This window comes from Periophthalmus magnuspinnatus, chromosome 19, assembly GCF_009829125.3.
Source record: "Periophthalmus magnuspinnatus isolate fPerMag1 chromosome 19, fPerMag1.2.pri, whole genome shotgun sequence".
In the NCBI taxonomy this organism is placed as follows: Eukaryota; Metazoa; Chordata; class Actinopteri; order Gobiiformes; family Gobiidae; genus Periophthalmus; species Periophthalmus magnuspinnatus.
Genome location: NC_047144.1, coordinates 14,734,046 through 14,747,610, shown reverse-complemented (window position 1 = coordinate 14,747,610; position 13,565 = coordinate 14,734,046). Strand labels below are relative to the sequence as shown.

Sequence of the window (13,565 nt, the reverse complement as noted above, 5' to 3'; positions counted from 1 at the left end):
TGTCCAAGGCTAGACGTCTTCTGTGCCACTGTCTGGTCTTGTGTCGCTCGCCCACTCTCTTTGTCACCCGCAGAAGGAGTGAGATAGTCCGGACCTGGTGTTAAACTCAAATGTAGGTCGCCCAGCTGTCCCACAATCCTTCACTTTATCTTATATCACTGTGATGTTACGAAACGGGCAGATGGCACATGCGAGGAGCTGGCGACTTTTCCTCATTAGCTTCCTCATTATACATAAGTGGCGCTGGTTTGTTAAAGGTGCACTGTGTAACTTTTTCGACTGGAGGGTACATTGTCTGTCTCCATGGAGATGCAACTACTTGGTCGGGAGTGTTCCACAGCGCGACATTAAACTTATATATTGCAGATATTTTATTAGCGGTGTACATGGGGGCACCTCTCAGATTCAGCGGCTTGTTTCCGTGGAGATGGATATGTTTAATGCTGTACTAAGGAACATTCCAGGCAGTGCATTAACATCTGGAGACTAGCAAGTAGGTTCCTTATTATACCATATGCTGCATTGGTTTGTAAAAAGGTGTACTATGTAACTTTTCTAGTGGAGAGTACACCATCTGTTTGTCTCCATGGAGTAGCAACTACTTGGTCGGAAATGTTCCACAGTGTTACATTAAACATTATTCAGTTACAGATGTTTTATTGTTTAGAAATACTTTCAAACTTTTCAGATTCAGGGGCTATACCTGCTTGTTTCCGTGGAGATGTGTATGTTTAATGCTGTACTATGGAACATTCCGGGCAGTGCAATAACATCTGGAGACTAGTGAGTAGGTTCCTTATTATACCACAAGCAGCACTAGTTTGTTAAAGGTGTATTATGTAAGTTTTCTAGTGGAGGGTATGTTTTACGCTTGTCTGGAATGTTCCACAGTTTGGCATTAAACTTGTATACCTTTCATTTATTCAAGTGCAGATGTTTTTATTGCTCAGAAATTCCCTCAAAACTATATTATATTTTCCAGACTATATGTCGCTCTGGAGTATAAGTTGCACCAGTGAAAATATATGTAATAAGTCACATTTTTTGGAGAAATTTATTTAACAAAATCTGAGACAAAGGACAGACTTTTTACCTTTTAAAGCAAGTTATAAGTAATAATAAAATAGAAAACAGCAGGTTGAATATCAGTACAACACGCTAACTTAACACATTTATATTTGTTCAGCTACATGAAGCATAAACAGTGAATTAAATATGTGTTTGGTGTTTGACGTAAGATATGAACAGAAGAAAACTAAAACATAAAAACAAGCTAACAAGTTTATTCTTGATCTCACTTCAAAAGTAAAGCCATTGATTTCTTTACAACTCCGCCTGCTCTAGAAGTAGATGAAGCGCCGTTTCCTCTTCCGTGTGGCTGTGTTACTGGTGCACGAGCCTGGAGTGCACGAGCCTAGAGTGCACGAGCCTAGAGTGCACGAGCCTAGAGTGCACGAGCCTAGAGTGCACGAGCCTAGAGTGCACGAGCCTAGAGTGCACGAGCCTAGAGTGCTCTCACGGAGTTGTCAGTGTAACAGTAACAAAGATGTGAAATTATATATTTTAATAATTTCACATATAAATCGCATCTGAGTATAAGTCGCACCCCTGGCCAAACTATGCAAAAAAGTGAAAATACAGTACATTAAAATTACAAGTGGCCGGCAAGGTCTCCATGCTTGTCTTCATGGAGATGGACATGTTTAATGCCACACTGTGCAACATTCCAGACAAAGTAACAGCTCATCACCCGGAAAAACGGCAAATAGTGCACTTTTAAATGTTGGTGTTTTTTTATATATATTTTTTTTGCATCATTGGTGAGAAAAGAAGCATATAAACAGTGGACTTGTTTCTTTTATTAAGTCGTTTTAGATGAATATTGCGATTTAAATTGTGCAAATTAAAACATAATGATCCACGGGTGTCAGAGATTATAACAAGCACAATAGGTCTTCTTTAAGTATAATCATTTTATTAAAGTCTATAAAACACTATGTACATTTGTTCAGGTAACATCAATGAGTCAAAGTTGGAACATGCCACTAATTCACCAATACTAGATTGTTCCTTCGTCGGGTTAGTCCTACTTACACTGTACAGAGCGGCTTAGATAACCAAATGAAATAAATACCGTGTGAAAAAATAAGTCAATTTGACGCTTGTATTAATCATGTTCGTAAATAGGGCTGAAGGTTGAGTTTCTTCCTCCTGATCACCATGGCAACGCGTGGAGATGAGTTGACCCCATCCGAGATTAGATTCTGTCAAAGGAAGAAAAATAAACATTATCTTTGAATTTATTTACAGTACACGGGCCGCAGTGTTAATAAACCTGTATTGTTTCAATTAAAGGACAAAAACCCTTTAAATGCCAAGGATATATGAGATAATACAGAATACGGTTTCATTTGCATCGCAGCCTTTTTAGTGTAAAAGCGAAGAAGTGATTTTTGCTTGAATGTAAAACAAAAAAAAATACATCACAAAACTGACTCCTGTGAAGTTTAAGCCGTGTTATAATGTTGTTACCTCATCAAAAATAGACCTCGAGCTGTGTTTTGTTTCATTCACACATATTTGAGAAACACTTTATTATTAGTCTGTCTACATCTCCACAGCTCAAAATGCTCTGTTCCACCTTGTGATGTCATGAAGTGGTAGTTTTCAAGTTAGCAGCTGCATTTTACCTTTAGCTCTGTAGAGATTAGCAAATCCAGGGCTGAAATGACACAAATTATTCTAGTGTAGGTGTGTGGAGTTTAAAAACACAGTGGAGCACTTCCTGTATTACCAGATGATGACATCACAAGGTGGAACAGAGTGTTTTCTCAGTTTCAATATGCAGGGTTTGTAAGTTAATGAAACAAAACACAACTCCAGGTCTGTTTGTGATCAGGAAATAGCATTGTAACAGATCCGAAAATACCGTAATATGGGACATTTAAGTGAAAGCGATGAAATAAAATATCCCTTAATGATCCCTTTTTAAAATGAGTTTCCTACATAGTTAATTTGAAGAGCTCCGTCACCGAGGAAGCACTCAGAGTAGAGCCACTTCTCCTTCACATATAGGTTTTAAACTGAGGTGGCTCGGGCTCGCCTGCAGAGGGCAGTGTTCTAGGCGTGTTCCACTACTGACATTTAATCAGCCGTGGATGAAGTACTCAGTTTTGTTACTTAAGTAAAAGTACAGATACAGAGGTAAAATGTTACTCAAGTAAAATTAAAATATCACATGAAAAAATCTACATTAAAGTATTTGTACCTGTTTAAAAGTAAAAGTATTTCACACAAGTGTTGTTAGTTTAAGTGTTAAATGTAATGATATTAATTAAAACTGACACATATTTGGTTCAACAGGAACAATACAAAACTCTTAATTTAAGTCTTAATTTTTCTTATGAATTTTGTATATTTATTTGTTTTTGCTCAAACTGGAAAACTTGAGTCGGGATATTACCAGGAACACGGCAAAAATAATCCCTCAGATCATTGGAAAAGTACTTTTTACTTTTCAGTCCTGTTCAGAAATCTAATGGAGTAGCAAGTACAGATCTCTCTCAAATGTAGTGAAGTAAAAGTAAAAAGTATTCACTGTAAAATGCACTTAAGTAAAGTACAGATACCTAAAATTCTACTTAAGTACAGCACTTTACTAGTTTTACTTCGTTACCTTCCACCACTGACTTTAATAATAATAAGGGTAAGTCTCTGCTAAGGCTTATTAAGTTTTTAAGTGTCTACTAGCACTTTCCCAAACGCTCAGAGCAGCTTTACTATTTTGTGCATCATTCTCTCATCTCGTACCCGCTGGTGGTGGTGGAGGTGGAGGTGGTGAGCGGTTGTAGCCACAGCTGCTCTGGGCGTGTGGTTGTGTTACCAAATGGTGGGGGTCACACATCACCACATTTATACTATTTCACATTAGAGTTACTGCTGCACCTGGCAACAACAGCAGCCTCCCATCCAAGAACTGACCAGACCCAGCCCTGCTTAGCTTCTAATGTGAGACAGGGTCAGGCATGGGCAAAGAGGTTTGGATCCTTCTTATCATAGTGACTGTAATTACTAGCTTATGCAAACCAAAAGGAAAAAAAAAAGAAAAGCCTTGTACTTTGTGTAAAATGTCTTGCCCCAGTACAGATATAGTGTATAAGCAGCTCTTGAGGTCACAATAAGTCAGCTGTGTTCTGTCTGCATCTGATTATTAAGCATTTTACTGTCCGGTGATCACAATGTGCACTGCTAGCATGCTAATTGTTGCTAACCGTCATGACTAAACTCCGCTCCTGTCCCAGAAAGTTGTGAAACGTGCTTATAAACTCATCACTTGGAATAATTAGGATGCTCTGAATGCATAAAGTGAGGAATAACTTCTGTTCTGTTTTTTATGTTTTGTTGGACAGTAAAAATCCATGTTATAATGTTGCTACCTCCTCAAAAACACACCTAGAGTTGTGTTTTATTTCATTCACACATGTCTGAGTAACACTTTATTATTAGTCCGTCTACATCTCCGAAGCTCAAAACGCTCTGTTCCACCTTGTGATGTCATGAAGTGGTAATTTTCAAGTTAACAGCTCCTTTTACTTTTCGTTACGTCAAGATCAGCAAATCGAGGGCTGAAGTTATCCAAATGATTCTAGTGAAGGTGTATGGAGTGTAAAAAAACAGTGGAGCACTTCCTGTATCCCCACATGATGACATCACAAGGTGGAACAGAGCGTTTTCTGTTTGAGAGAAGAAGTCAGTCTAAACATGCAGGGTTAAACATGTGCAAATGAAACAAAACACAACTGATTATAAAGCATTTTACTCTAATTGTTGCTAACTTTACCGTCATGGCTAAACTCCTGAACAACTTTGGACCAATGCAAACTGTTTAAAATGAACTAGTTCTGTTTTCTACGATAAAAATCAAGTGGTATTTTTAGCATAATAAAACTGAACCGCTTTAATCGTGACACTCACAGAAACACCAGCGCAGACACATCCCGCACATGGCCACCACTTGGGAGATCTGCAGCGCTCGTCCACACTCCGGGCTCATGAGACAGTCCCTGGTCTTCAGACAGCACTTGGGACATCCCCCTTTGGACTCTTCCTTATCCTTCTTCTTGGACTTTTTGGGCTGGGAATCAACCACGTCGGAGTGGTTGTCGTCCTCCGGATACTTCTCCTCCCACTCCTCCCCTGCGCCTTTTCCCATGATGCTTTGCGAGCAGGTGTGAAGACGGGCAGATGCGTTTGATGGATGCTAGCTGTGGGATAAAAACAGAAATGTATAGTTGAGTTTTTACACTCGGTTCATTATCCTCGACGACGCCCACTCGTTTGACTGCTTTGTTTGTGGTAATGGCTGCTGTAATGTGAGGTCTTTGTGTAGACTTAGATGATCTGGATCTATATTAGTTATAATGTTTATGCATAAACCCACACAGTATATTACACAGAACAAATTAGTAAGTTATACAATGAGACAGACAGTGTTACTCATAAAAAAAACACCAAGACTTTCTCAAACTCCATATGTTCAAAACTTATGCACTGATGGAAAGTGTTTAGAAATAGTTTTGGCCTTAAGGGGTTTAAATAAATTCCCGACATTACGCAATTTAATGAGTGAAATGCAGATGGAGAGCACAGACCCATTGCTTTGTTTGAAATGTTCCGCAGTATGGCTTTAACCTTGTATATCTCCATGTAGGCAAGTAGATGACAACGCCAGGCAATACAGATAAGTTACAAGTTAAACAAAAAAAGACTATGTTTAAGAGCTTTCCATGCAGGTAACACAATGGCAATGGCATCTCCATGGAGACAAGCACCAGAAAAGTCCCATAGTGCAAATAAATAAAAATATACATCATGGCTGCCTACAAGGAGGTGTTTATTCTCTTTAGCTTTTTACTCACATTGTTCAATTCAGAATCACGTCTTTAGTAAATGTCCTTCGAAGAAATAGTCACTAATCCTGTCCATGGGTTTCAGAATGATGATAAAAAATTTATCTGAAGTGAGAAGCTAACTACACTGAAACTGTGAACATCTATTATGTTCAGTTTCAGCTGAGACTGACCTCTTCAGCCCTTAATGACCCTGCTATTGTTCTCATTGTTCTGGGCCTGAGGATGGAGTTGTAGACGGGGGAGAGATTATGTCTCAGGCCCCAATTTCTGTTTAAGGAAGGATTCTCTTTCCTAACAAAAGTAGCTTCTTTAACTCCTCTCTCAAACCATTTCTTTTCTCTGGCGAAGATCTGAACTTCACTGTCTTCACAGGAGTAGTTAGTGGCTTTAAGATGGAGATGTACAGCAGACTGGGGTCCAGAGCAGCTCTCACGCCGGTGTTGGTGCATCCTCTTATGGAGCAGCTGTTTAGTTTCTCCAATGTAACGCTCACTCTTCACTACACTGAATGGAGTAAACTACATTACTTTGTTTTACCACGATTTGTCCAGTTGACAGATTTAAACTTCATCTTTTGCTATGGAGACATTTTATTGTATTTTACTGCTGAAGTTAATGATGAACTGTTAGTCTTATAATGTAATTGCAATGAAATCTGTATTTTTAATGTGTGTTTACTGTCCAGGGACTGCACATGGGATGTAACAGTCGCTATATCTGGTACAAATCATCTTTTCTTTTGTAACATTAATGAATTTGTGCATGGTCCTGGATTCAAAGTCACTGAACTCACAAAAACATAATCTAAACTTTCCAAATGAGTAAACACGGAGCCATTTTGTTATTATATTTTCACCAGTTTAAGGACCGCTTTCAACCAGCCAGACTACATTCTTCCCATTCCCTCGTTCTCATCCTCTCCGTCACCCGCGTCACGATCTTCCTCTTACATTCTCGAGCTTCCGCACTGTATATTACCATCGCCATTGAGCCCAAATGAATGCGTTCGCTCGGTAAACACAATCCATAACATCGACAATAGAGTTTTCCCTTTGAGTGAGTGTGTATCATTAACACTGAGCTTAAATCCCTTATGAGAACCTTATTGAGTGAAGTCACATCGATCTGACAGACGCGCCATTCTTCGGGGCTGATGATCATCGCTCCTGCCGCGAGACTAGCTCTGCCTCTTAAGTGTCGGCTACAATCGCTCCCCGCAGACTTTATGGCGTATTAAGTGATAACCCTGATGGTAAAATAACATCCGATCCACCGGCGCTCCATTTATTAGCACTGACAGTGAATTAGATTGGTGGCACCGGGGAGGACGCGCTAGCAATTCGGAGTGCGCGCCTTTTTAAGCTTTCCAAATCTGAAGAGGGGTTTTAAACATAACGTGACTACTTGCGAAAGAGATTTTAAAGAGCCCGTTTTACGCCATTTTCTGATCTATGCTGTAATGTCGTTTCGTTCATCTCATCACAAACATGTCCTGGGGTTGTGTTTTGTTTCATTCACACATGTTTAACACACAAACCTGCGTTTTTAGCGTTTTTAGTTCTTCTCTCAGACAGAAAACGCTCCGTTCCACCTTGTGATGCCATTTGGTAATACAGGAAGTGCTCCACTGTGTTTGTAATCTCCATACACATTCACTATAACAATTTGGATGATTTCTGCCTTGGAATTGCAAATTTCTACTGAATAAAAGGTAAAAGGAGCTGATAACTTGAAAACTACCTACCACTTCATGACATCACAAGGTGGAACAGAGCATTTTGAGCTAAATTTTGCGTAAAAAGGAGTGAAGAGAGGTTTGTCAGTGAGATAGGAAGTATAAATCCATTCGCTAAGGTGCAGGTTCTGTTCAAAATTTGTGAAGAAAAAGTCAAAATATGTAACGTGAAGCTAGCTAAAATCATTCTAATGTAAATCAATTTTTTGTGTGTATATATCTTCATTAGAAAGTCTCCATGTTAAAGCTGCACCGTGGAACCTTTCTGGTGTATCGTATGCCATCTGCTTGTCTCCATGGAGATGTTATTGCTTCACCTGAAATGTCCCACAGTATGGCAATTTATCATATTTATCTCAATGAAGCCACTACACCAAGTTACAGGTCAGATCTGTAGAGAGGCAGTTCCACTCGCTGTGAAAAAACTTTGTGCTTTTGAGCAGTAAAAACCACAAATGTAAGATGGCTGAGTTTAATGTCATACTGTGGGACATTCAAGGCAAAGACCTACAGTAATATCTCCATGGAGACAAGCCAGGAATGTGACTACAACCAGAAAAATTACGGAGTGTATGTTTAATATAAAAATGTGATCAGTCAGTAGCATTTAATTTCAATTACAATTATGAGTTTTCTTCTTGCCACTCTTTTTAAAACTTAAATAGAAGAAAAACATTGAAATGTGCATTATGTGTGTGATACATGTGCACAAAATAAACAAATAAATAAATTAAATAACATGTTTTGCTCTAATTTATATAAAATTTGAATAAAAGTGATTTCAGTTGTGTTTCTTTTTTTTTTTTTTTTTTTCTTTTTTTTACCATAATCTACCAACCCCGCATACACATATTTGTATGGTATTCAAGGCTTTCACTTTTTGCTTAAGGCGCCATTTTGAGGACTTTCACCTTTATGAAGAATATTTTGTTTTACATTGCTATAAAAAACAATCTAGTCCTGGATTCAAACTCACTGAACACACTTTTCCCTGTATTTCTATGTTTCTGTATAAAGCTGAAATATGAGCCTAGCTAAACCTTGCTATTTTTGGTTTGTCTATAATATATAAAGCAAATGTACAACTTGTTAACTTTTCATTTCATTGTGTTATTAAACTAAACTAAAGTCGCCCAACACCACCAACGTTAGATATATTTAGACATGTATTCAGTGTAGGATTTCCAAACAGTGACCTGGATTCACACAATTAAACATGTAACTTGAGTTTACAAAAATCTTTCAAAAAACACCTAGCATTCTTTACTTTTACATTTTCTGACTTGCCAAAAACTTTAAACATAATAAGTGACCCATTTACTCGCTTATGTAATATTAATAATATAGAAGCAGTGGTCTTACCTGTGTGTGTGTGTGTTGCCTGTAGACAGAGGATGACTGAGTCCAAAACACGAGCGTCATGTGTCCTTGTCCCGTAACAAGTCTGCGGGCGTGGCATCTGGTTTAACTGGTCTGGGGAGACACCGGCGACTCATGTTACCTGGCACATATTCAACACACAATCATTTAGATTTTAGGGGCGGGGTAAAGATTCCAGAGAGGTATGATATTATGATGATCTTGGTGGAAAAAATTGGTTATGTAGTGGTTTGTTTAAGATATCTTGTGGGGTTTTTTTGTGATTTGCTTTCAGAAAAATATAAAAAATACCTCTTGTGTAACCAGGGTAAGTCCCATCGTAAAAGAAAATTTTATTAACCAGGAAATATTTTAGGAACGGTCATGCAAAATATGACTCAGAGACAGTTCACACCTTAACTCATAACAGAAAGGGCTACTCCTTAATATAATCCATTAGTTATGTGTCTGCAAGTACTTCTACACTAGTATTTTTCAAAATTTGGTGTCAAGTCAGAATGGAAAAAAAAAAACTTCTTCAGATCCAACTGCATTTTTAAAATATTTAACAACATTTGAAGATGTATAATTTTATATTTAGATTTTTTTTTCTTCAATTTGTTTGTATTAGCGCATCTAGCTAGTCTTCTTCTGCTTATCCAGGGCCAGGCCATGAAAGTAGCAAACAGGGACTCCCAGACTTCCCCCACCCCAGACACCGATCCCTCTGTCAACTCACTGTTTGTATTAGCTTCCTACTAAAAAGTTCCATGTCATCAAATATACGCAACTGAAAACATAATAAGTATTTTTAGTATTACTTTGGCCATGCCCTGCCTCATGAATCAACTGGTCTGGAATTTTTCCTTCACACAACACAATCACTTTCTATAGTCAAGAAAATAAAGTCAATATTTGATGACAAAGTGAATCTGCTTTGAAGTACTTTCCAATTCACACTAAAATCCATTCAACTCTGTGCAAAAAAATATAAACCTTAAATATTCAAAATCAGTTTCTCCTCAACTTTGACCTATGACATCACACTAGTTTTCAAAATGGCCGCCAAAGACCACGCCTCTTCTTTGTTTGAACCAGGTGGTGGTGGAGGTAAGTTTGAAAAGTTTGTGTATTTGAAGTAAACTCTGCCATTAAATCATGAAAAATTGATTACAAGTCTCAAATTAAATAAATTCCCTTTTCCAAATGAGTTGGTTATAATTTGCATATTAATTTGTCAGTTTCCAAAGGATTTAGTTTGTGTTCACATGTTTACTCTGCTGGTCTCCTCATATAATGTATTAAGCTCTGATTAGTCACTTTTATTGCACATTTACTTCCAACACTAAACGTTATCACAATAAACATGACTTAAATTACTCTAATCTCCAAAGTTAAAGCAAATGGACCCGTCTTAAAGGCGCACTATGTAACCTTCATGTTGGCTGGTCTTCAAACTGCTCGTCTCCATGGTGATGTTATTGCTATGCCTGGAAGATTACAGCGTATGGCATTTAACTGCAACTTCCACAAAGACAAGCAGATGATACTACCAGGCCGAACTACAGGTCAGATCTGTGGAGAGGCGAGTCCACTCACATGCATATACTTTAGTAATAAAACCACATGTAAATATTCATGCTCAGTGTCAGGAAGTAGTTGAATACATGTATCAAAAATACATATTCTGAATGCTACTTTTAAGTAACTGTATTCAGAGTACAGTTACTTTACTAAAATCAAAGTACTTCATAGTGCATGATATCAGGGAGAAAAAAAACAAAAAACAAAAACTCGTGTGTACGTGAGAGTGTGTTTATATGTGACAGTGTGTGAGTATGTGTGTGTAAGGGTGTGTGTGCATATGTGTGGGGGTGTGTGGGGGTGTGTGTGTGCGTGTGCGTGTGTACGTGTGTGAAAGTTTGTGTGTGTGAGTGTGTGCGATTAGTCATCTCTAATTAGACATGAATTAAGGCAAAACAAACAGTGAAACAAACAAAGCTGTTTTTAATCTATGTTGCATTTTTACTCAATAATTGAAATACAACTCAATGTAAAAGTACTCTAAGTATTCAGAATACAGTACTCTGATTGTCCCACGTATAAGATGAGAACATGTTGCAAAGTACATTTTAATGCAGATATTCAGTATTCTGTAACTAAATACATTTTCAAAGTATTCTTCCCATTACTATTAATGCAATACGTTTAATGTGCAGCAACAACTCATGAGACACAATGCAACGCATCGTCAACCAGAAAAGTTACACACTGCACCTTTAATTCAATTCTGTCCATTTACTTATGCTAAGGACGCTAACCAGCTATGTGCTAGCTAACATCCATCCATTGTTTTAAGTCCAAAAAATCAGTTTAAAAGGCAAGACTCTGCAAAATATTTTAATAACTTGGCGATGAATAAACTTTCAGAAACAGATTTGAAATAAAATTATCGATCTTGTTGTCATTAGTTACCAGGTAGCTTTTTATCCTCATGCAAGCTTTTGAAATTTTATCAGTAATATTTTTATTTTAAATTTTTTTCCTTCATACACCAGTGTACGCAGACATTAGTGGACAAACTCTCTACCAACTGAGCTACTTTCGCCCCCAGAAATGTTGGCTGATGACGAGTTTTGTTTGCACTTTCTAGTTGTGGGGCTGATCTTGAACTGCCACCTCCATCTCGAGTCACACGTGTCTTTTGCATAAAGGAATCTACACAGTATTCCAGCCGCTCTAAAACTGCTGTACTCAACCTTGGCACATACAATGGACACAATTCTTTCTGTAACACAATATAAGGCAATTAACTTGGATTGACCCTTGTTCAGTGCTGTGTGTTGGAGACATTGTTGCCGCTGTGTAAAATAATTGAAACAAGAAACCTTTATTTCTCAGCGGAAATTGGCATTTTGTTGTCATTCCGTCAACAGGTAAGAGGCAAGATAAGGCAAGATAATACAAGATAGAAGAAGTATTTGTGTGGTGGCCTTGCCTGAGAACACTGTGTAAAGTTATACTCCATTTGTAAAAGGCGTCAAGTTTCTATTGATACTTTGCGGCTGATGCCATCATAAATCCTTGGGGGTGGGATGCTAACTGTAGGCATGCTCTGTCTGAGGCTTTGTTTGACTTTAATCTGAGCTTTTTTAACACAATTTGACAAGAAGGAACTGAATTAGCTAGAACTACAAAAGGTGCAATGATTTTTACTGTTTAAAAGTCTCTCTCAGATAAGTTTAGTCACAACCTAGCTAGCTTTAGCCAACATTTTTTTCAGTTAAGTCAATTTTTTTGTTGAGAATCAAACACCTAAACAGGACCATGGACGCTCGTATTTATCACAAGCTTCTGAAAAATTGGTGTTTGAATCCATTTTGTATGTTAAAACTTTTTTGGCAGTGTTTGCTAATGCATGCACTGTGTCAACATGGTGACTGCTACATATTCCACCATACACATACATGTAGAAACCCCCAGAGTGATGTCAACTGTAGCAGCATTGGTAGTTGTGATAGTACTAGCCTCAAATAAAAATTTAAAAAAAAGGATGATTTTGGACAGTGTTAGCAAAACATGGAGTTAAAGCGATAACTTAGAAGTGTAATTTGCTTGTTTAGTTCCACAGTATAGCATTAAATGTGTTGTTGCTGATTTTCACCGTCTTAAAACTCACACCTCCTCCCGTAAACACATCACCGCTGTCCTCAGAGATCTTCACTGGCTCCCCACCCCCCAGAGCAACCTATTCAAGCTCTTTACCATTGTGTAACAGGTCCCTCCATAAACTGTCCTCCATGTACCACTCTTGAGCTCCTCCAACACTATACACCCACCCGTGCTCTCTGATCAGCTGACACCAACCTCTTGTGACCCGGGGGGACATGTCCTTCTCCGCTGTTGCCCTCACCCTCTGGAACTTATTGCCCAAACACATCAGAGACTCATCCACACTCCTCATGTTTAAAAAAAGCCCTGAATACCTGCATCGTCTTTTATTTGACCAGTTTCTTTCATTTGTGTTTTGTCTTGAGATGTGTGAGGCGTCTTTGAGCGTCATGAAAATCTCCATATACGTGTTATGTACAGTATTATTATTATAAAAAAAAAAAAAAAAAAAAAAGTTAAAAATTGAACAGTTCATTTAACAGTTTGCAGTGGTCAAAATGTATTGCTCACTTAACTCTGACCATCCTAAGTATTCACCATGATGACTTTATAAGCACTTTTCACAACTTTTAGAGACCAGAGCGGAGTTTTTCATCACAGTAAACCTAACAGCTAGCATGCTAATATATACTTTATCTTCATTTTACAACATGTCTGTACTGGGCCGAAACAGATGTTTCTTTATAGCATGAAAACTTCTGATACATTCTGATATTAAAGATCTTATATTGTGCAAAAAACTGACTCTTATGAGGTTTAAGCCATGTTATAACGCTGTTACCTCATCAAAAACAGACCTGGAGTTGTGCTTTGTTTCATTCACACATGTTTGAGTAACTCTATCATTAGTCTGTCTACGTCTCCAAAGCTCAAAATGCTCTGTTCCA

General features: G+C 38.0%; 1 long non-coding RNA gene across 1 annotated transcript; it reads right to left on the bottom strand.

Moving 5' to 3' along the window:
* Window positions 1-1,955: 1,955 nt before the first annotated feature.
* Window positions 1,956-9,081, bottom strand: LOC129457152 (uncharacterized). Its single transcript, XR_008649113.1, has 3 exons — window positions 9,010-9,081; window positions 4,975-5,264; window positions 1,956-2,264 (listed from the first exon to the last, which is right to left on the bottom strand). It is a non-coding gene; the product is annotated as an uncharacterized LOC129457152 (long non-coding RNA).
* Between the last annotated feature and the right edge of the window lie 4,484 nt (window positions 9,082-13,565).